This window comes from Lepeophtheirus salmonis, chromosome 7 (genome assembly GCF_016086655.4).
Source record: "Lepeophtheirus salmonis chromosome 7, UVic_Lsal_1.4, whole genome shotgun sequence".
NCBI classification, from domain to species: domain Eukaryota; kingdom Metazoa; phylum Arthropoda; class Copepoda; order Siphonostomatoida; family Caligidae; genus Lepeophtheirus; species Lepeophtheirus salmonis.
In genome coordinates this window covers 20,805,781-20,831,081 of record NC_052137.2, presented here as the reverse complement: position 1 = coordinate 20,831,081, position 25,301 = coordinate 20,805,781, and the positions used below count along the sequence as shown (strand labels likewise).

Sequence of the window (25,301 nt, the reverse complement as noted above, 5' to 3'; positions counted from 1 at the left end):
CAGGATTTATATTATAATGATGATAAGACTCTTTTTTTTATATATAAGAATAATAATATTTGCCTCCTATTATCCGAAATATGACGGATGGATATATTTATAAAAGTCTTATAATTATAGATAACTTATATGTATATTGAGACGAATATCCAAGAAGGTTGAAAATGAACCTTATTTTAATATTAAGGGATTTTAAAATTTAAGAATCAAGATCTTAACCTGTGAGTAATTTTATTGTAAATAATTTATTCTACTTTTGATTGAGGATGTTTGTTGAACATGGATAAGTGCTTGAATTGTACTCGTAAGTTTAGGTGATTATGAGGAAGGAGAAAGTGTCAAATTAAAAAGTTGCATGTTGACTGTTTATTGTTTAATTCTTTCCTCTCACGGTTAATTGAAGCCAATGTAATAAAACTTCATTGGAGCTAAACTGCTCTCCTTCTCAACATTCTTCAAATGGGAAGATTGCCCTGTTGATTTTCTACTTCTTTTTTTTTCAACATATCAGTGAATGAATAAGCACGATTATAAATACGGGAGACTACTATTATTTAACAAAAGACTTCATCCAAGTCATATGAGTATTTCCCATTGATTTTTCTAGAGTATCTAGAAATATGGCTATTTAGCAATTTAGTTAGCTATTTTGTCTAACTTTCCTGCTCTCCAAAAATATAAAGCTTGATTTTGTATTATTTCAGAATTGAAGACACTGTCCGAATAAAAGTTTAGTTCATATTGTCATACAACGATTATTTCATAGATGACAAAATGCAGCAAATAATCTAATAATTAAGCCAATGCTTCTTCTGAACTAAAATATAGCATTTTTTTCTAATATAACCAAGTGGAAAGTATCTTATAATTAACACACACCATAAATACATAAGGGTTGAATTTTAACTGTGTACATTGAATATTTCCGAAAAGGTTCAATTAAATATAGAATGATATTATTTCGACCTTTTAGCATAGAAAAATGGTTCTATTTTCTTCGTATCTGATGGATAGATTTTGATTTTCTTTTGAATTATCCACCTTCTTTTTGTTGTAAATGGGTCATTTTATACACAGATAGATATAATAGACCAAGGGATCGATAAAATACGATGAAAAGGGGATAGGAGAAGAAGGGATAGGAAGGTATCAATAATAGAATCGATAATGAAAAATGAAGACAGAGAAGAGGGTAAGAAGAATCTATTCAGAATGAAAGCAATTGAAAAAATAAAAACCTTTTTTATCTATATGTAGAATGCAATAAAAACTTATGTAAGCATGAATAACATCAAAAGATTCGCTAAATCACTTTTAAGTGTACATATATAATATCTAAGCAAATGTATGTACAATCATTTGTAAGATGTAAAACTACAATTTATGTATATATATGTATAACTGAATCATCCTTCATCTCTACGTCCAGTGGTTCACAATATTATCGTCCCTCATGAATGAAATTCATATAATAATTTTATTTTTGTACAATTGGGAGCCATCGGATAAGTAGGGTTATAAATCTTAAGCTCTTTTATAGAGTGAGGTGTTTTGCAGTTGGAAAACTGAACTGGGTTTTTTTATTTTATAAATCTGTTATCCTTATTATTTCATTCTTAAGGAGAGAACATCTAAGTATATAATATAACTACGAGTGTTTATTGAAGAATAAAAGAGAAGAATGATAATTATTTATTTGAAAACTCTGAGTCCTTTTGGACTTAGAGTAGAATTAAGGATCGAAAACGGAGAAATTTTTATTTACAAGCTTGAGCAATAAAACGTGAATTGAAGCTTCATCTTATAACAGACCCTTGTTCTACTCTAAATTATAATCTTTATAAGAATTAAGTTTGATCAAATTTGAATCAAAGAAATGTTCGTGAAACTATAACATATCAGAAGCAAAAATATAAATATATTGTAAATGAACAAACTTAATATTGATAGTTAACAAAAACGATATCTATGATGTATCAAGATAAAAAAAATCTTGAACAAAAATCAAGAAAAGGAGAAATTTCCAAATTTTTTATTTTTATTTTTATTTTATACGAATAAATACATACAGCTCATTTAAATATTTATGTCAACTATTGGCTTGTATTCCAATTTGTGGGATAAGTTAAAATATCCAAAAAAATTAGCTATGGTGTAGAATTTTGATTTCATTTAAGAGAATATATTGGTCCCCATATGCCATTTCAAATAATACTTATCATTTAATCTTTTATTGTGACTATCAATTTTGTCAACTTTAATTGGAATTTGCAGCACCTTGAAGGGGTTAATAAGAATATTGAAGAGTATTCGTCTAATAATACAAATGTAATCTACACTCAATATCGAGAAAAATTATTATTAGCTTAATTTTGTATTGACGGGGGACATATATTTCTTTTTAAAATAAGAGTATGAGTCATATTTTTTGTCCACCTAACCTGGTAATTCATAATTTATCAAATACTTCCTGCGTAGTTATTAACCAAACTTAGAGTTAATTCTTAAGGTCTCAAATAATTTTTGTATTCATTTTTATTATTTATTTAACACATGGTCTGAAAAGTCCCGTGCTTAACAGAGAAAATACTTTTTTTTGTTCAAAATTGTCTTTAAGGAATTGAGTTCCTATAACTCTTTTCAAGCCATTTCTTCGCTTAAAAGGTATATTTTTTCATCAAGAAGTAATGTAAAATTAAGATACGATTTTGTTTTAGATCCATTGTTTTGGAAATAACAAAAGTAGCGTCACACATAGCACAATAACTTACAAACTAAAGAACAGATTATCATGAAATTTTGGCAGCAATCTTTTAAAAATTGATACTATCTGAATATGAGATAAATTTAAAAATAATGATAGCGCCATTTATGTGTGCAGCACGGGACTTTTTAGTGTTACCTCAGCAATGAATATCAAAATTATATATTTTTACAGGAAAACTTAAAAAATGTAATTTATTATCTTGAATCTCTAAATCTTATTTTAAACAATTTTTCTTTCAGTTCTTAGAAGGTTATTTCTAATAATTTAAAAAATAAAACCATTGATTATTCAGAATTGATTACCTCTACTTAATATATATTTATCTAATTAGGATTAAATTTTCAGAAAAAGATTCTATTTACAAATTTGTATTTTTATTAAAAGTTATTTAAATCCTACAAAAAGGGTAGAAATAAAAGAAAAAGAAGTCAAATAAAAATGAATCAAATCTGCTACAAAAATATACCAACTGCAGATTTCATTATTAGTGATTTAATGTGCTAAAATAATTAATTGTCAAATGCAAATCTTCTTTTTTTTATTATTATTGGCTCATGTTATACACAGCTACTAGTGTTTTCCCCTCAGGTTCCCGTTTTCCCAGGTTGTAAACCTACAATAAATTACTGGAAAATCCTGAATATAATTATTTCATGGGATAAACTTTCTATAATTGGGTCTGGTTATCTACTATATACTCCAGCTTCCTCACTTACTAGTTCAGTTTGTTGGCTCTAAATAATAGTGATAATGTTGTAAATGAGAAAATTATTATTGAAAGGTGGGTAAGACTTGAAAAAAGTCTACTATTTCTTCATATATTATAAAATGAATACTTAACATTGACAGTATTTATTATTCACTAACAAAATCTTGAAAAAAAAAATCAAACAAAAAGTAATTACTAAATAGTTATATTATAACTTAGAACTTTTTTTCTTTGTCATAAAAAACGATAAAATATGGAATAAGGATACTCTTGCTACATATCACAGTGTTATCACTCTAACATGTAACTGTAATTTGTATTTCATTATCAGTTATCGATTTTTTACTACTCTTGTACCATACCGGTTTTCTAAACGTTTATAGGTCGAACTCTCTATTTAGTTTTTGTTAAGCTCTGAGCAAGTTCCTATACTAATAACGGTGAATATTAAAAAAGTTGGCAAGAATAGGATTCATCAAACTTAAATAGACATTTATTGATATTACAGCTTTTCAGAAAAAGTTTGAAGAAATGAGCTAGTTTTAATTCAAAATAGAATTTAAATCTAAAAAATGAATATTTAAGTAATTTTAGTGGCTTCTTTGTTTTGTTTTTTCTGTGTTGAATGGAACTGGTATGAGAATTGATGTATGACTCTTTTTTTTTTTTTTTATTCATTTAATATTTTATCTATGAGTTGTTTGTTTAAGATTAGATTTATTTTTGTGAAGGAACTTTAAAATATAAAGTATAATTATATTTCCTCAAATTCAGCTTCACTAGAAAATGTTAAATAATTCTTATATATATATTATTTGCTATCTATATAAAAGTATATATATGTAACATTACTGACTTTGAGGTTTCTCGCTGTTTCTTTTTAAATTAAAGGTTGCGACTTAGGATAAAAACTACATGGTGTTAATTTTACCTACAAAATTTAATTATGAATGCATACTAGCTATTTAATGTTTGTATGAATAAATAATTATTCATCCTAATTCATTAATTCATACAAAATTTTAGCATGAACATTATAAAAATAATTTAAAAAAAATTATAGATAAAATAATAAAAATCGTAAAGTCCGACCGTCACTTCATTTTGATTGCCAATGAGATAGAAGCTAATAGATTTCCTTTTAATCCATTAAAAAGAATAACTTTCTCTTTAATACATCTTAATATTAGTCGTAGTACACGGCATTGACTTGAGTAATTAGGCACCAGCTACAAGATAAATTTTTTATTAATACTAACAAAGATCGTTAGAGTTACGCTCCATTTTTCATGAGCACACTCTTAAGTAATTATTACTCAATGCAATAAAAAAGATGAAATTCCATTCAATAACGCGTTCTCTCCTCAAGAATGAAAGAATAATAAGACTTTGAGAAAAATAAAGTATCTTGGGATAACTGATGAGTACTTTAGTCTTAAGAGCACTCACTAATAACAGAAACAAAATTCATTTTAGCACACCAGCGTTTATATTTTATTCAAATCCAAACATATACGCATATGAGTTATTATATACATGAGAGACCAATAACAAAAAAAAAAAAAAAAAAAAACAGAAACAACACTCTTGTTACACATACACACGCGCTCAATATTTCATGAACACGGCTACATTATCGTTTCTTTGATCAAAATATGTTTATGATATACATCATGGATGACTATATACATTGACTTATTTTCATATATACAGACATTTATAGAGGAAGACAAACTTTTTTTTTATTAATATAGTTTTGAACTGTTGCAATCTCAGATTTTTGTTTAAATGTTGCTGATATGTTTTTATTATACTGAATTTTGAGCCTTAATGTCCATAAAAACACATTTCAATAATTTTACCAACTTATTATTGCTTAAATATTTTTTCCTCTGATTCATCACATACTCTAAATAGAAAAGTAGGGATTTCAAATGCTCTAACTACACGTATGTATGTAAATATTAAATATAACTTAGTATTTGAAGGGAAATACATTTATAAATACGTTTTCGAGGATAAAAAATGAAGCAAATATTTGAAAACCTTATTTTTTTCATTTCAATATTTTTATCTCATTCCTTCCTTTCAAATTTGACATATCAATTTAATAATGAAACCTTTGTTAACTTTGATTGATTGATGGATTCATTTATGTATAAGAAATTATATAATGTACGTTGAAAATTACTGTATATTCCATACTTCCATCGTTTATTGTCTTAAAAATCCGCAAAAACTTAATCCAAACCTCCGTAAAAATTATTAGTTTTAGTACATTCAACAGAGAAATAAAGCTTTTAACAAAACTATTATCGAATTTCAACAGTAATTTTATATCATAAATTATTTCCCTACAAAAAAACTGTAATTTTCTGAATATGTTGGGAAATAGAGGATAGTCCAAAATTGGCCAACCTCTAATATTTAGGTAGGATTGTGGATCAAAAATTTAACAAAGAAAACCATCAAATCGTGGTCTTCTCATGAAAAAGTGTCCCCTTAGATATCTGAAATGTTCCAAAGTGGGTTTGTAGTCGATCTCTTGTGGTTGGGACAGGGGTTTCAAGTAAAGGAGAAAAAATCCCCATGTTTACGAAAAGGGTGACTTTCTGGAAGGCTCACCAACAATCAATTCCAAAATTGGGTTAAACCAAAAATTCCTATTGGGACAAGTCTATGTGGCCACCTTAGAGTCCATATCTTAACCCCTCGACTACTTTGTGTAGGATTATCTCGAGTTGAAGGTAAAAAAAAAACCATTAATATTCAAATTTATAAGATCACCGTGTCGTAATTGAGATAAAATGTTGCTAACTTTCCAAAGAGATAGTGCATCTAGCGTGTGAGACATTTCAATATCATCTGAGGGCAGTAGTTGATAACCATAAATTTAGAAATTTTTTATGAGATATTTACTTTTAGTTTTTTATTCTACGATCAATATATCATTGAATTAATGAAAATTAAAGAGGTTTTAAACTTATGTTCAACCCGTTAAATATATTTATTATAGAAAATATATTAGGTTGATTGCTTATACATACTGAATGGGGTATCAAAACTTGCAGTAGCATAAATAAATTACGGAAAACGTGATTTTTATTAAATCAAGAAAAATCTCAAAACCAATTTGCAAAGCATTAGTGAGCAGTAAATAATTTACGGAAAATCACCATTTTAGAAGAGCGATGAAATCGCTCGTATCTACTGTCCTCAGTTTGCCTCTCATGTAGCTGGCCACTCTAAGAAAACTCAGACATCAGTTCCCCCAAAGACACTGTCTACTTCTTCGTGTATGGAGATTACGTAGTAAAATAAATCTTTCTTTTTGTAAAAGAATTTTCCCATATGAAATACGATTTTCTTATATTTTGTGTAGTAAATTGACATAAGATCTCAAAATATCACGCAAGCATATTGTTTAAAAACTTGATAACCCTATGTTCAAGCTCAATCTAACTATCAGGCTTAAATGGATGATAGTTCACGAAACCTCGTGATTAAATATTCACTAAGACATTGGTTTCCAAACATTTTGTAGCAAAGACACACCAAAATTACAAATAAAATTTTCTTGACACACCTATTCAAATTAAACCAATTATTTTGATTATTTTAAGATATTGCAAATGATGTATGGTTGTCACAAATTGTATGGCAACTTGAACTTGCATCAAGACATACTGTTTGGGAACCACTACTCATTAGCACTTTATATGATCAGATTTGCATTTGTTAATGCTAATTATATCAATTTAATAATTTTTATTAAAAGTAGTTTGAATATTTAGCGGAATTGCTATTATATCTAATCAAGCACAAATGTTACCTTCTGCTTTATACACTATTAATCTCAACTAACGTTGAGAAAGTATTATCTAAAGGTGGTCAATTATTTAAGATAAATGTTAGAGTTGAAAAGATGAAAGCTTTGGGGAAAAAGTTACTCTAGTAAAGTTATCAAATATTTCAGAATTAAAACCTTGGATTAATAACAGCCTTTACACTCCAAAGAACAGAATAAGAGTTCTGACGATGGTGGCCACGTCAATGGTGTACGACACTATCATGATAGTAGCTCAGAGCGAATCGAAATTTAGTTCAGGGGTGCAACAGACACCCCAAGCTCTAAATTCTAGGGGTTGAGGTCTGGTCGATGGAGGGCCATTTGATAGCAGCCCAAAAGTCAGCCATATTGTTACTACATAAGTTTTGGTTCTTCTTTGCTGTATAGGAGCTTTCAACATATTTCCCATCCTTAATTGACTTCTTGATTTTGTAGATAGTTCGGATGGAGATGCTAACGGTCTCTGCACAATAAATTGGAACTACTTTAAACTTCATCTAGATCCATAATGTGGATATTCGGGGTTAAATCATACTAAAATATAAGGTTGCGTGAACAATACACTATAACTTCCACCACAATTGTTTTGTCAGCAAACAATAGTCATCATGGAACAAGCAAGGAGAGAAGCCATCCTCGAATTGGCTCGCGCGGACACAAGCCATCTGCTATCTACAAGCTTCTTAACTACACCAAGACCACGGTGTACCGGGTCTTCAATGCCTGGGAGGTTGAGGGGAAGGTCTGTCACAAGGCTCACAACATGAGAAGTAACCGAATCTGAACTCCCCGCTTCCTTGAAGGCCTCCGTAAGTCCATCAAGGCTTTGCCTGTGACTTCCTTGTCCAGGTTGGCCAAGAACCATGGAGTGAGCAAGCAGCTGGTCTCCAAGGCTGTGAATGATAACCTCGGGTACAGGTCATACCGAATGGCCAAACAACACATCCTCACGGCATCCATGAAGACCACCAGGCTCACCAACGGTAAGCGTCTCCTCAATGACCTGCAGAGCCATGAAGGAAGAATCCTCTTCTTCTCCGATGAGAAGAACTGGACTGTCGACAGAAGCTACAACGTCCAGAATGACAGGTGGCTTGCCAAGGAGAGAGAAGAGGTCCCTGCGGTCTTTGCCACAAAGTTCCTGGCCTCTGTGATGACCCTGGGTGTCAGCTGCAGCACTGGTGAGGTGATGCCTCCTTTCTTCTTCAATCCCAAGGAAAGGGTTAACGCGATAAGATACTGCGAAGTCATGGAGGAGTTCGTCATCCCCTGGATGAAAGATCCACCCGCTGGGAGGGAGTTCATATTCCAACAAGACTCAGCGCCCGCACACATCGCCATGAGGACCACTAACCTCTTCAACTCCCACGACATGACTTTCTGGGATCGCAACACCTGGCCCTCCAACACACCCGACCTCAATCCGTGTGATTACTACTGGTAGGGGAAGTTGGAGAGGGAGGGGCGCAAGGTCAGCCACAAGAGCATCGCGGCCCTGAAGGGCTCCATTACGAGGGAGAGGAATGCTGTCGATTCCGCGGGAGTCATCAGGGTATGCAAATCCTTTAGGGACAGGATGGAGAAGATGGTGGCTGCTGAGGGAGGACATATTGAATAAATTTAGCTGTCTACATATTTGTGTTTGTGCATGAGGAATACTCAGGTGATGCTACTGATTTATGTAGATGTCGCATATATCACTAATCAAGATATACGTTAATAGTAGTTTCTATAAGCATTTTAAGATATGGAAAATATATCCTATATTTTCTATGATCCGTAAAAGTTTAGGTACACTTGGAATCTGGGTCAAATACCTGTCCTATCTCTACAGTTTAAAAACATATTAGTATTTCCTGAACTGAATTATATTTTTACCTTCAAGATTGTCAAAGTCATTGTTTATTCATAAATAATCAAATTCATTACTCGAGTTAGACTTTAGCTAGTAAAGATATTTCTGTATGCAGTTGATATTTAAGAACTTTACGATTTGGTTTAAGAATTTTTTCATGTGTACTTTTATTTATTACTTTATTTTAAAATACTATGAGGTTGTTAAAATAAATAAAATTATGATCATCATTAATATATATTTTTGAGTCCCATGAGGGGACAAAGTAGAATGTATGATTGTATTTCTCTTCATTCAAACATGGAAAAAGCTTTACATATACATACATATGTAAGTTCATAGCATGTACAAACCATTCTCTCTCTCTCTCACTCTTTCCGCCTTTCTCTCTATATGTACATATATATATATATATAAGTTTAACTAAATATATACATAAATTTATGCTAGTTTTTCTTCATTATGCTTAACATTTCCATAGAGGATTTTCAACGTCTTTTTCCCTCTCTCAATTTCATGAATGTATTAATGTTCATATATATGAACAAAAATACGTATGTATAAGGGATACTTGTATCCTTTAATGTGAAAAGTCAATAGGTAGTAGTTAAAATATTTATAATTTTTTATAAATCTAAATCTTTGATGCAAACTATTAATAAATCTTTCTTTTTTTTTACTATATTTGCTATTTTAGTTATTAGCAGCATTTAATTTTATTAATAACTGGAATGGATACTCAGTAGAGTGAAAACCTCCACCTAATTTCATTTCCCATAATTATGGTCGATTATATGGCTTAGGTTTTTTGCGACCTTTACATCTCAAAGCTTATTTTAAAGTGATGCATTTGTATATTGCATTGCTTTTTCTCTCTACATTATTTCATTTTAAAAACAACTGGCAGTATACACATTGGATGAAACCATAAATAAAATTTATTAATATCTAAGAAATAAAAATGAATACTTAAAGAACTGTTATTAACAATATCACTAGATAATTTTTTTTAATTTTTTTAATGTAATGTGTGCTTGTTAGGCCTGTTATTGTTTTCCCATATGGAGTTAGAAGAAAGAGACTCCAAAGATTTGTAAATCTCATTTGAAAGTTAAAAAGTGCCATGAAATTCAACTTATATTTATGATAGTTCAAGATCTTCGCAAACCTAAAATATTTATGATTATATATGTGGAAAAAGAGTTATTCGCAGTGCGCGTAAAAAACACCAATTACAATGAGACTCAACATATTAGTTGATGATGTTTGAGCCTTTTTTTTTAATGTTCCTTTTATCGGTTGAGATCAAGTTACACCTATTTAGTGTAAATAACATTATAGTATTATAATTACTTCATCTGACCAAGAAATTACCTTTGAAGTCCATATACATTTAGTATATTTTTTTATCTAGGAAAACCAAAACGCAAACTTACGCACATTGGTTTACAGATCATAATGTCTCCAAGAGTGCTTTATATCGTTTTTTATAACGTTTAGAATCAAGTATTAAATCATAACGTTGAAAATAAAGAAGCGGTAATTATCTAGATTTTTGTCCCAGATTAACTTTTATGTTATTGAGCTAACGCCGTGCTCAAGGGAGAATTATATTAATTTTATTTCCTCAAATCTCTTAAATTATTGTCATTTAGGATGTTGTCCAGCTCTTGCTGCTTAAAAACATTTCACCTTATATTTCTTTCTATAATAAATGTAAATTGATTATTTAAAATATACCTAAAACCTCCTTTGGACAATTATAGTCCTTCTGATTGTTTTGAGTTTATTTTGAACAAAAAAAAGTATAACAAAAGAAACAACTAACGGTACGTTTATGATATTATATATAGAAGATATTTAGATGTAAACATATTTTTGATATTAACGCTAAAATTTAAAAAGAAAATTTATCATCACGTAGCTTTTTGATTTTTTTTTTCTTCCTTCAAAGTTAGCTCCAACCTAACAACCCTACATAGTAAGTGTAAAATATTTATAAAAAAATTTAATCAAAGCCTGAATACAGATTCATAATTAGTGTTTCAAGTTTTATATGTATCACATATGGAGCCAACAAGCTTTCCCCAAAAATTATAATTTTATTGGTATATGTTTTTTTGTTTTTTTTTACAAAGATACACATTAAGTAAAAATTTTGTAAATACAACTAACTATATGTATAATGTAGATACTTGCAAGTAAAGTCTTGATTAAAAATTACATCATCATCATTACTTGATATTCTGTTTGTAAATAAATTCCCAAAATGAAATACACAATTTGTAAGATAATTGTTAAAGCAACAAATTTTATCAGAATATAGGTAGGTATATTTTATAGTTGCATATTCATGCAAATTCACTATTATACGATCAATAATGGCTCAAATAATAGATTATCATCAATCATTTTTTTTTTTTTTTTGTGTGTGTGGATGAAATAAGCATTGTATTCCCTCCTCAATTTTCAACATACTCGTATAAGAAGGTATACATATAGCATATATCGTTCCTTTTAAGTAATATTGATATATATGTATTGATAAAGGAGAAAAATAATAACAGATGGGAAAATGATTTGTCGAAATAGAAACGCGAGCATAACCTTTGATTCATCAGTGCATTTATTTCAAACATTCAATTAATATCAATCACTTTTACACATTTTTGTTAATTTCATTGTTGTTAACAAGGCAAAAAATTGGTACACAGTAATCCAAACATATTTTTACTAACTGTGTCAACCAAAATAAAACTATTATCTTCATATTTAATACAAAAATATAAAAAATATATACTTTGATTAAGCTTGAATGATATCGTTGACATTACATAAACAACTTTCATTAATACATCAAGCATAAATGAAAATGATTTTGACTTATTCAATTAGCACATATATGGAATGATTATAAAAGAGACATGTATCTCTGTTTGTTATATCGCAGAATTCTCTTAAGGTGTTAATTAAGTATTTTTATTCTTTCTCTTATAATCTACGTCATCTTAAAAGAATTGTGCCATTATTTTCTGACATTGGAATGTATGTACAATGCACATACTTTATATAAATAGATAAAAAATAATTCATTCTATAGATTATAAGACCAAACTGAAAATAAAAAAACAACTCAGCATATTTTACGTATTCAATCATATGAAACTATGGGTTGACCGATAAATACAAAATAAGAGAGTAGTTCTAACTAGAAACTGTATACTTTAAGTATATTATCAATAAAATATGTTATATTTTTTATGTTTCTACATAAAGAGATATCTATAAAAAATCAATTACAGGATAAATAATTGAAATTTATCATGTTTTGCCAAATAGTTATATTTAAATATAAGTTTAAGGCATAAATTACTTTCCAAAGAAAGCAATTAATATTTTCTATGGATGAGGGCTCTTAAGAGTTTCAACTATTTAATTTTCATTATTCATGCATATTTAATGTTAATTTGAAATATGGTGGTTCTATAATTCATTCACCAAAATATAATCGAAGCATTAACCAAACTGTTTAAGAGGGTTTATGTTCTGAGTTAAAATGAGGTTCTCTTTTTGTAAAAACAATGATTAAGTTATTACTCCAAAGTATTGTTATCACGCATAGTGTTACTCTTTTTTTAGATGGTTCAAAATAAAATGTAAACTTATGTATCTTTTTGATATTCTATGTCGTCAAACAATCAATATCTTTCCATGAATTCAAAAAATTATATACCTTTTTGTATTAAAAAAACTTTTTGGTTTAACAAAGTCCAGTAAATTGTTGTTTTAGAAATTTAGTAAGACATTTATCAGTGACATAAAAATTAATAATAAAACCCAGTTTTACATTAAGAAAAATTATAGGAGAAGGAATCAAAACATCAAGAAAGTATTTTTTGAATAATTAGAGGCTATTTTTCTATTAACTTAATCAGTATGAAAGAAAAAATAAATTGAATTTTAAAAATTGTGCTATAAATAACTTAAGGAATTAAAAGAACTTTAAAAATTAATTATTATTATTACCCCATTCAATAAATAAATCAACTCAAATATATATATTTTTTTCATTTCTTAATTAGTCCACTCTAAAAAAATCGCCTTTAGTTGGTCCCAAAAAAGTAAATACAAAGCCATTGATTATTCCTTGCCTAAGTTGAGGTAATAAATTATATGGGAGATGTAAATACATAATTATACACACAGATTCTCCGGAACTAAATTTACTGTTGCGCAGTGTATTAATAAACTAGAAAAAACTTTGTATTTCTTAATTTGCAAAAATAAACTAACAAAGAGCTATGAATGTCACAATAGATTTGGACTCCATTATCTATTAATGCTGTATGTAGTTGTATAACTTCCACATAAATTAATATAAATCTACATGTATAAAATAATAACTATGGATGTATTTAGCTCTGAGAAACACGCTCTAATAATTTAAATGCATTATGAATAGTGTAGATATTTTATCTTCCTATTTGTAAATTAACATGATGTCTACTCTCTTAGTTTTCTGACTCTGTTGATTTGTCTTACGAACTGTGATGAACATATATATGTGGCCTTAGGATATTTAATATAAGATAAAGGAAAAATAAAATTTGTATTTCCCAACCTTTTTTTAACTAATGATATATGTTTCATTAGTAATCACATTGAATCATATGATACAATGTTTTAAAGGTATGAACGTATACTTTAAGGACAATATTGCACTTGAACGGCTCAGTCGTTAATTATTGTGCGTCGAGTACGGAGGTAAAAAAGGAAGAAATTTGCTACATTTTAAAAATCTTATGGACCAAATTTACATCTGAAAAAAACTGATGAAACGAAACGAAATCAATTTATTTCTCTAACGGATTGACATAAGTGGTCCATTTATGCCAATTTCAAGTGAAAGAGACCGTGGTGGAAAGTTAACAAAGCTGCCTAGACTGCCAGGAAGATGATGCTGTTGTTTGGTGGAATTAGCAGTAAATCATCTGCTATTACCAAGCGTTCAATTCTTCCATCTACTGTGAAGAACTTGACTATTTGAAGCTGGCAATCGAAAAAAAAGAGGCCAGCATTGGTGAATAGGAAAGGAATCGTGTTTCATCAAGACAACACCATTCCGCACAGATATTTTATGACGCACCAGAAGCTTGGATGGGAAGTTTTTATACATCCACCCTACAATCCAGACCTGGAAACAAGTAACTACTACCTGTTCGTGTACATTAGGGTGTCCCAAGATATATAAATAGATTTTTTTTCTCAAAAATTTGAAATGTATACCCTCCCCCTTCCCCCCTTTTTTTCCATTTGATCTCAGCGACTCAAATATGTAAAAAAAAAAATATCTAAGACAACGATAATAGGTGCCGACGAGAGCTTAAAGTCAATTTTATGACTTGATCGTAGGGTGGACTGGGAATTTTACATTCAAAGAAAGATTACACCAAAAATACTTATCATCAATTTATTTTAAATCATTTGACTATTAGTATATAGATGTATATATGTTGTATAAAACTTTGGTCTGTCTAATTTGAAGCATCTCCAAGCAATTCAGTAAAACGTACGTCAACTTTCTCTGGTCCACTCTTCTCTATTTGAAGTGATGATGTAGAGCTTATCTTTCAGAATTGATAAATAATACCATGATGATTCATCGCAATAGTATTGTAATAACTTTTAGTTTATTTTAAAGACAGTGAGATTTTACATAATACATTTTAAATTTCAAATTAAAGATATGTTGTGACCTTGTTTGGTTTTAACTTCAAAGGCTTTCTGATTTATATCTCAACAAGTTAACAGTTATTTCACATGAAATAACGACCCAAAATATGATTCAGAAAGATTTATTACTCCAAACTTACAAGCTGTATTAAATAGGTGGCAATTAAGTATGAGAGATATAGTTTTTGTTCTTGAAGCAACTATTCATGAATCAATATTTGCTTCAATAGTTGTTCTTGAAGCAACTATTGATTCATTGGGGTTGAATATTCATGAATTTTTGATTAGTAAGTCTTCTATTCAAAGGATACAGAGTGATCGAAGAAAAGATCGGATGAATTCCATAAAAATTGATTTTAAATAGGAATATGCATTTTTGAAAAATTACTTTGGATTTTATAAGACACCTTATTGTATATGGCCAAGCGCTTGGGGTGAAAAATTTTCCCTAAACAGAGCCTGTGAAAATTGTTTATTCATTATTTTTGACAATAAGGACAAGGCTTATTACAAAAAGGGCATTATGAAGTTGGATTCTTGTAGGTAAAAAGTTATCAAACAGAATAGGCCATACTTGGGTTAAATTGGATGATTGTAACACTTCTTATACAGAATTGGAATAAATCGAAAAAATACGGAACTACTATTAAATTTTTTTGAGCATAACCAAATGCTTTACTTTGTATAGGAAGTCCTTACTTATCTCAGTTTTTGTGAACTAAAAAAATCTGCATTGTACCGAATTTTTTTTAGTAATAAGACCAGTAAATGGGATAATCTTTTTAAGGTCCACTTTTTACTATTTTTCTTTGTTTTTTCGTTTTGTTTTATGGTAAAGGCAACAAAAACATTTTATTCATAATAAATTGTTTAAAATAATATATGGCAAAAAATTTTTTTTGTAAACTAATTGTATGATTTAGTCTCAATCCGTTATTTACTTGATTTTTAGTCCGTTGATTTTAATACTGTAATATTAAAAAAAATCGAAAACTAACAAATTTTTTTCAGGCATATATTGAATATTCATGAATATGAACAAACTCATGAACAACTACAAAAATTCTTTTTGACCTCAATATAATGAGTGGGGAAGCAAAACTTTCTCTCCTAAGTGTCCCACAATGCAAAGTCAAGCGGGTTAAAATATGGCAAAGAAGAGTCGACATCTATTTCGACGAGAATATAGTCATTTTATCGGTGCAGAACTTTTGCCACTTAGCAAACGTAAGAGAGGATGTACCACACGCAGTTAACCTCTGGTAATTGGGCTTCAGCCAAGGCAAGATGGTCAACTTGATCACTTACCTGGCCGATTTTATCTGCCATCTTGAAGAAGAACGAAGGCATCTTCTTGCTATCAGAAGCCATGATGACACCTCTTCTACATCTTTTTTCATTTATCCAAGCCAGGGATTGACAAATAAAAATATTTCAATACATTAATAAATTCTTTTTTTTTCATGTGAAAGGATGAAATGTTAAATTTATTTTAAATTAATATACATATATGCATATAAAATTAACCTTAAAAACTGTCACTTTACCAATTTCAGTGTGACTCGAGTGCGGAGCTTATTGTTTTATCATTTAACAGTAAAAATACATTCGATTTCACAAACAAGCAAAATTTTAATTAATCGTATTCTAAAAAAAAGCCTCTGCCTATTTTTTGTAAGCCATCGTCCCCAAGATCTAACTTTGCACCAAAAGTCGCAAGGATAAGTACTTTTAGACTTCAAGAATAATTTATTAGTTAACAGTATAATTTCAAGGAAATTAATACAATAAATATATGTGTGTCTGAGATCTCATAATCATTCATGTGGGCCCCATGGGAGAAATGCCTGACTCTCGATGTAGACCTAAGTCATGGAGTCCCAGTGCTGTTTGACAGGGACTTTGAGGGCCTCGGTGTTTGGATTACGGACACTACAGGCCTTCCCCTCGATATGCACCCAAAAGTTGTAATCAAGAAGGTTGTCATCGGGGCTGTACAAGGGCCAAAAATGTTCAAAATAACTCAAAAGACTTATTCAAAAGAGTCTTTCTTTTGATTGCTGGAGTCAAAAGTGGCATATTCACCCTCACAAAGCTCTATCCACCAACTTTTTTGATAACTCTTTAAACAGTCTGGTGTGAAACCTTGAGATCTCTTGCATGTACCCTCATAGACTTGAGGGGATTAACCTGGCCTGCTTTGTTTAACTCCTCTGGGTCCAGTTTGCCTTTTTGATAGAGCCCTTCTTCATATCGAACGTTTATGACTTGTTGGTCCTGGAGACGCCCAACTGCTTGGAGTGCCCAAATGAAAAATCATCGATCACGTTCAAGAGTGATTTTCTCGACTTTTACGAAATCTAAAGAGCTCAGATTAGTTTTGTTTTGTAACTAATTGCTTATGCTTTAAAAATTCGAAATATGAATTATGGTTGTCCAGATTTCAATGGACCACCCGGTACAAGTAAGGCTAAAAAGAGAACATGCAACGATAACTACCACAAATTTGGTTTCTGTACTGATAAAGACAAATTTGTGAAAATAAGTTGGGAAAACATACAGCATGAAATTTGGGATCGTTCCAAGCAAACTTAAACTTATCATTATTATGTTAATTATTGTCTTGTCTAAATAAATATGCGATTTGTTATGCAGTGTAATTTTAGTTATATTTTAAATTGGGGCTGTCTAGATTTTATTCACTTTTGAAAGGTGATCTGACTGAAAATAGTTTAAGAAACGCTGTATTATAGTTTCCACTTTACATATATCTTTTTACTGTTCTAACACATATACTCCTAGACCCAAAACAAAAAAATCTAATATTTGGCCATTTAATCATGAAAAAGGTGAATATATATTTATCTCTTTATTTGGCTCAAATAAAAAAAAACCTAATTTAAGAAAAAATATAAAAAGAAGGATAAATAACTGCAAATAGAAATTTACACCTAAAATTAAACAAAATATTAACATATATATACTTCTACCTTGTGTCAACATGATATAACATATCTCAAATATCTAAGATTAAAAAAAATATGTATGCACTTGAATTTTTTCTTTACTGCAATGATATTGCTAATGCATTGTAAATATCGGTAAATAATCAAATTTACAAAAATTTTGTTAGTTCTTTAAGTTTGAAAGTTTTACAAATGAAGAAACATACTTTATTAAAAATAGATAAAATTTTGATTTAAAAATATATAAAGGTTACAGATCAAGTTTTTTTTAATTACCTCTGCCAATTGATATTCATCAAACTTGGTACGAAGACTATTTATAGTCAAGCCCAATAGATTTTGAGAGGTCAAGGTAACACAAAACCTAAACCATAACTTGGGGAAAATTCAGATATACATAAATCAATTTGGACTTTAGGCTGAGTTTTTAGGCTCTACCGAATCCCTATTCTAGTTCACTATTATTATTTTTTTATTACACAAGAAAGTATATTCTTCTTTAAATTTAGGAATTAAGTATTACTTTCTAAATTATACTTTATATCATTTAATAAAGATTTAGTTTTTGTTAGTTAATGTAATATATTAAAAGAAAAAGGATATTTTATGGAGAAAAATTATAACTAATTAAACGAACAAAAACTCAAGTACCCACTTACTATTAAATTTAAAAAACAAGTTAAAGTTATGTAGCTGATGGAATGAAAGGTGAAAAGAATGTTATTTCAATTTTTATCGAGTGTGAATATGACGTAGGGAAAGAGAGATAATCAAAATGTATAATATAAGTAAAATATTGTTTATTATTTCATGGAGATATAAAGTGATTTGTATGTTTAAAGTAACCATTTTCTGTATCTGACAAGCCTTGTTAAACATTATACAGTTTGCAACATTATAATTTCCTTTTTCTGAATACAATAATTTTTATAAATTAAGGAAGTTTTATTTTGTTTGATAAAGAGAGTACACATTTCAAGCTTTATTTCAGGTGACATCCCCCATTGCCCATACAACAAGTTTCAGTATTTTGTGATTTTTTAAATTTCTTGTTTCTCTTTAAAAAACTTTTTATTGAGGGGTTTTTATGAGATAATTGTTTTTTACAAAAAAAAAAAAAAATATCAAACGACATTTCTTATTGCATAGTTGTGGATGATTTTTTTTTTTTTTTTTTGTAAAAAACAATTACAAGAACAAAAAAATGCCGAAACCACACACTGAAGCCATTTCTGGGAACATTTCTTACATGAGGGTTTTAGACAAAAGTGTTGAAGATGGGCATCAACAAGACGTATGGGCACAGACTCACTCTGAAATAGCAAGGTATTTTAAAAATATTATTTTTCTAGAATCAATTCCACTTCAAATTACCCGATTGGGTAAAATTGGACCAATTTTAGCTCTACAGCACACTTATTATTGGGATTATTTGCTTTCAAGGAAGTTTAAAAAATTTCAATTATGAAGAAATTGTTTATGTACATTAAAAATTGAAGCAAATTACTGATTTTTCTAAATTGCACAAATAAAAACTCATGATCTAAATTATAATTAGTTTAATTTTATACAACAATCTATCAATTTTTTTGATGTACATATTTTTAACAGCAAACTCACGTTCTTCACTACACCAACTCATGATAGCCACTGCTTCTATTTAGAAACTTGCCTTTAGAATAAACCTACCTTCCCCCCCGCTACTACAACTTGATTGCCATGTATTATAACAAAGGGAGTTTTGTTACCGCATCCTGTTTAACAAACTTCAATATTATCAGTATTTCTCATATATGTACTCATTTCATTTTTTACTCAAGCTGTCTTCTTCCTTTTTCCATTCTTGCAGAAGTAGCATCAGGTGAAATCCGTTGTGCACTTTGAAATTAGTTGTTTTTTTTAAATGGTTTTTATGTATCTTTCTTTCTACTCTGGTTTAAGACTCAAATATCTGTGTTTTTAGTTATATTCGAAAGGAACGGGATTGTAGAGACGGTACTGTGATTCGTTACTCCTTATTTGTATAATGGTCTGTTTGTCTTACTCAGAACTCGACAGCCTAAGTAACCTGCTAGCTCGTGGCTAGTAAAAAACAGTCTGACAAGTGCAAGGTGCCCTGTATCTATCTAGTGTGCAATATTATGGCGTACCTTATTCTATTAGTGCCAATGAGATTTTCAAACACTTAAGGATACAAACTAGTCTAAATATTAAAAATATGCATGTAAATTTTGTAACTATATTTTTTGCTTACGACCCTCATGATAATGCAAATAATATCGTATTTAATCATTTTTTCGATAATAAGTAAAGGGTTTTCCAATAAGAGGTGTTATTTTGATATTCAAAGAAAAATTGCATTATTTAAGACGAATGATGGGATGTTTATTTGAATGTAAAGAGAAAGGTATGCTATAATTAATGGAAAACAATATCAGCTAAATGGCTGCCACAGCTACGCTTACAGGACCGTATCCTTCATATGAAATTTTTCATCACCAAATCGCTAAGTGGGGGTTGCATGCCCTCAATAACTTTACGAATTCCATCTTTGAGACATTATCTTTCAAGGGCCCCCAAAGGACGAAGTCACAAGGTGTTAAATCACAAGATCTTGGTGGTCAATTGCTATCATCTGTTCGAGAAATGACACGGTCCGGAAACTCTTCCCGTAAAAGAACAATAGTTTCGTTGCTTGTGGGTACGTAGCACCATCTTGTTGAAATATAAAATAGATCAATGTATTGACGTTTCCAAAGAACAATGAGGCAAAGGACAAACCTGGGTTTTCTTCGACACTTTGCGCTAACGCAGCAATATTCTCAGTTGTTCTTGAGCGACATGCACTGGTTTTATTCTTCAAATCACTAACCTGTCCCAACTACAAGGTGCATCACGACGACCCAAAAATGTTTTAGCTCTATGACCCAACTCTCGAAAGGCTTTCAATATTTTTATAGTCAATTATAATTCTTCAATACGTTGTTGAGGAGTCTATTGATCCATTTTTATTAATGGTGTACTTTGTACCTGTCAAATTTAAACAAATTAGAGCACCAAAAGGGACATCTATTGAAATAGCGGGCCATTCAAAATAACACCAAAATATTGAAAACCCCTGTACTTTTAACACTGATATTTACCTCCGCCGACAAAATTAAATACAGTTCATGTTTTTGCCGCTGTTTGTTTTACGTGAAACGTTACGGTACGATTTTGGTCAAACTTGGTAGGGCAATTATATATGTTAAGAGTAAAAGTAACGCAAAAATAAAAAATGTATCATCGACCATAACTTTGGAACAAGTTGATTTTAGGGGAAGATTTTGCACTCTAACGAGTCTCTATTCTAGTTGTAGCTTTATTCATGAGATGTAATTGAAAATGGCATGACTTAGAGCGAAAAGGATACTCTTTCTGTTTAAATTGGTACGTTATTATATGTTTTTGTCAGATATATTATGCTTTTGAATATCGAATTCATGTAATATAATTTTAAGGAGTTAACTTATCAATGAAAATGAAAACAAGAAGAAGGAGAATAAGTTAAAAGACGTTAGGTGGTAGTATCTACATATAATAAATGATCAATTTCAAGAGCTGTATGAATATATGTACATTGAATAATATATATATCCACTATTTACTTTTCCCCTTTGAATAAAAAATTTATTTATTTGCTTCAAATATTACAGAGAATAAAAAAAAGTTGATAGAATATAAAACTGTGTTGTTAGATCAAAAAGAATCTATTAGATTGAAAAAGAGTGAAGGGGGAATATATATGTACATATTCTTCATAAACCTATGATCATATTTTCTTCCTTTTTTCTTAGGAATAAAATTATCTTTTCGATAGTGAAAAAATTTAAAAAAATGTTTAGTTACCATTGGAAGAAAAAAAAAAAACATATTACAAGTAATCATAGTTAATGAGAAAATACATTGTAAATATTAATTTCCTTACACATAAATAATGTACTTTGGAATTATAATGATATGGATATCGTTTACAATTATATAATATGATGAGGGCATTCCTAGTGTGTAGTTTGGAGGGTCTGTAGCCCCCCCCCTCTCCCCCTTAAAAGGAGTTTTTTTCTTTTTACAAACCAATTTATTTTTTTAAATATTTACTTCAAAAATTAATATTTGAGAATTAATTTAATATTTCAATTTTATTTCCAAAATTTTTATTTTTATTTTTATTTTCTGTGAGTGACTATGATTTTTTTATTTTGGAAAAAATTTTATATTTGAAATATAATTTTTTTATTTTTTTATAAACAGTGGTGGATTTTTGAAATTTTTGGGGGCTATAGATTTTGGAAAATTTAGCCAAAAACATAATAATACTTAAAATTAAATTTTTGAAGTTTTTTTCCAAAAAAAATTAATTTTTTTGTGAACAGTTATGAATTTTTGAAAAAAAAAAATATATATATACTTTTTGAAAAAAAATTATTTATTGTGAATGGTTGTGGATGTTTGAATTCTTTCTAAATATTTAAAATTAAATTATTGAAATTTTTTTCCTAAAATTGTATATTTTGAATTTTTTTTCATAAAAATTCCAAAAACCAAGCCTGCCTTCCCCCCTTAAAAAAATAATAATCATGCGGACGCCCCTAAATATATATATAATTTACTTACAATCATCAACTAAATGAAATGTTGATACATACCTAGAAAAAATCAAAATATATATGATATAAAAGTAATTCATCATTAAATTTAGTCAATTCAATTTCAAAATATAGTATTATATATACAATTTTTTTTTATGTTTCAATTACATCAGGAAAAAGAAAAATATTTTGTTTATGTAATAGTAGTAACACTTTTTCTATCGATAAGTATTTGTTCTTTTGTACACGTGACTGTACTTTTTACTTAAACTATTGTGTCTCAAACCATTTGCCCTTAGAGAAAGTAAAAGTTATTTCCATCAACATATACCTAAATAAATGAGATTTATTGAGTTTTTGTTATCAATTGTTATCTATGGTCAGCTGCTAAAAAGTAATTAAACTCTTTTTTCTTTTTCTTTTTTTGGTTTGTCAGCTTATATTCTTTCACACCATGGTCATGATATATCTACAAATTTAAGAAAGAAATGGTATCAAACTTTAATATTGTCTTTATTGATACAATGCAAAAATATTAAACGTATAATTAAATTAAGAGTTCGTTACGTGTTCTTTTCAATTTTTTGAATAAAACGTATATGGATGTACTAAGTGATTTTATAAAATGTCTATATCTCAATCAAAGTATCCTTTACTATCAGTAGTAGAGTGGTAGGGTTCACTAAAATTGTGCCACTTCACCAATGCATACTATAATATATAACTAACAAAATTAAATAATGGCGTTCAAAGCCACAAAAAACCATGCCAAAAAGTGCTAAAATATAAAAAGTAACAAAAATAAAAATGCAATTATGTCTAGCAAAAAAATCAATTTCCTTTCATGTTTCTTTTGATTAAAATATAATTATTCACTGTAAAGATTGTAAACAATATGCTTATAAACAGTCAAAATAACCAATTTTCAAGTAATTAAAAAGTTATTTTGAATATGTACCCGTACAAGGGTTAAATTTAACTTAACCAAGTTGTGAATGGTTTTTCTTCTTTTCTACATGCAATTAATAGTTTTGTAGACAAAAAATCGATTAAATACACTTTAAAATCATGTTATTTAGCTCCTCAAGGTGAGTAGTTGCCTATTTATATCATTTCCTCCCTCTAAAAGTTCCCTTACATGAGCAAGTAACTTATTTTTATTGAAAATGTATTTTTATTTTTTCCAAATAAATGTATTTTTTCTTGATTGAATTATAGAAAGTCCTTCTAAATAAGAACGGCCATTGCCTTTGTTTAAACAATTAGCGTCAGTTTTATCCTAATTGTACAAAATAAAAAAATCTTTAAATTTTTTTAATATTTTCTGATAATTTTGCCAATACCTATCTTGATTTGTTCGCAGGCCCTGTTCTAAGACTCCAATTAATCAATTTAATAAAAATAGAGACAACCTAAGACAAATCTATATATATTTAAACCGAATTGAAACACTAAAAATAGGCTCTAGATGCATTCTCATCAGATAAGTAATCTAAAAATTATAACATAAAACTTTTTTCATTATGGTAATAAATTCATTTAAAATCCTTGCATTTCAATAGAAAAGCTATTTTTAAATAGTAATAAAAGGCTATTTCATCATAAATGATAACTTTTCCATATGTCAAGCTAATGAGTTGATTTATTAGGAGAATAATATTTATAAATTAAAATATATTTCAACATTTTTGTAAGTTAATTATTTCTCTTATCACTGAGAAATGGAGTATTCTTATAATACACCATATATACAACCTTATCTTTAGAAAAATAGTTATCTATACCCCTTGAATACACATTACTAAAACATTTGGTGATCAAAAAAGTATGTACCACTAGAATATTTTGTATAACACAAATATAAAAAATAGTAAATACTATGAAATTAAAATTGGTTTTTTTATTAACGAAAATCAAAAAATGGGATTCTTATTCAAAAAACATGCTTTTGTAGGTTACGATTTGATCTTTCGTAATCGATTTTTTTTTTTGTAACTAGATTGTTTGGCCTCCAAAAAAACAGATTTAGATTTTTTAAAATGTTCATATGAGCAATATGTTCAATATATAGAGTGAGTTGGTAAAAAATTCATATTTAGTACGAAAAAATGTAAATATCTAGTAAATCTGTCTTATATTCTTTATTTACAAATAAGAAAGCTCTTGGCGGAAAGTTTGACGAAAAATGAGTGAACAGCAAGAAAAGAGACAAAAAAAATAATGATCTCTTCACGCACATTTGAGTAAATGAGATATTACTAAGGTTGTTGGAGTGGATGTCTTTTCTTTTTGGTGCGTAAAAAATGGCAAAAAAAGCTGGATTAGGAATTTTGAGGGTCCAATTAAGTAGTGGGCACAAAAGAAAGCAAAATGTTGACTTTATCAGTATCTCGGAGGTCAGTATATTGGCAAGATAAATATATTATTAGTAAATACCCATACAAAATAAGAAAAAATGAGGTTTGCTTTGTATGCACGTCGAACAAATCGATGGAATACCTTGCGTGTCCAAGCGTAAAAACTGTAAAGGACCAAACCTAGAAAGTAGAAATCTAGATAAAAATTCGAAAAAAGTAACTTTTAAAGAAAACTAATATCATGTGGCAACAAAAGAGCAGAAGAAACAGAAATTCATATTAATCGTTTTTTTAAATTATATAGTAACTCAAAGAAAACTACAAAGCTCTAAATAATTAGTATTAAAGCTATCTAACGCACACACAAAAAAGAAATGCTGTAAGATAAAATGGAAATTATAAACCTCTGTAAAAAACAGCACTTAACCCAAATGTA

At 29.1% G+C, this 25,301-nt stretch overlaps 1 protein-coding gene across 6 annotated transcripts in view; it reads right to left on the bottom strand.

The window, feature by feature from the left end:
* Nucleotides 1–25,301, bottom strand: part of LOC121121727 (cell adhesion molecule Dscam1) — a 414,757-nt gene that overhangs the window by 277,034 nt on the left and 112,422 nt on the right. Inside the window, exon 2 of one of the 6 annotated variants that reach the window (XM_071889820.1) lies at nucleotides 22,534–22,565. The exons of the other annotated variants lie outside the window; for them this stretch is intronic. The gene's annotated coding sequence lies outside the window, so the exon portion shown is untranslated. The remainder of the gene's footprint in view (nucleotides 1–22,533; nucleotides 22,566–25,301) is intronic. 6 annotated transcript variants of the gene reach the window in all.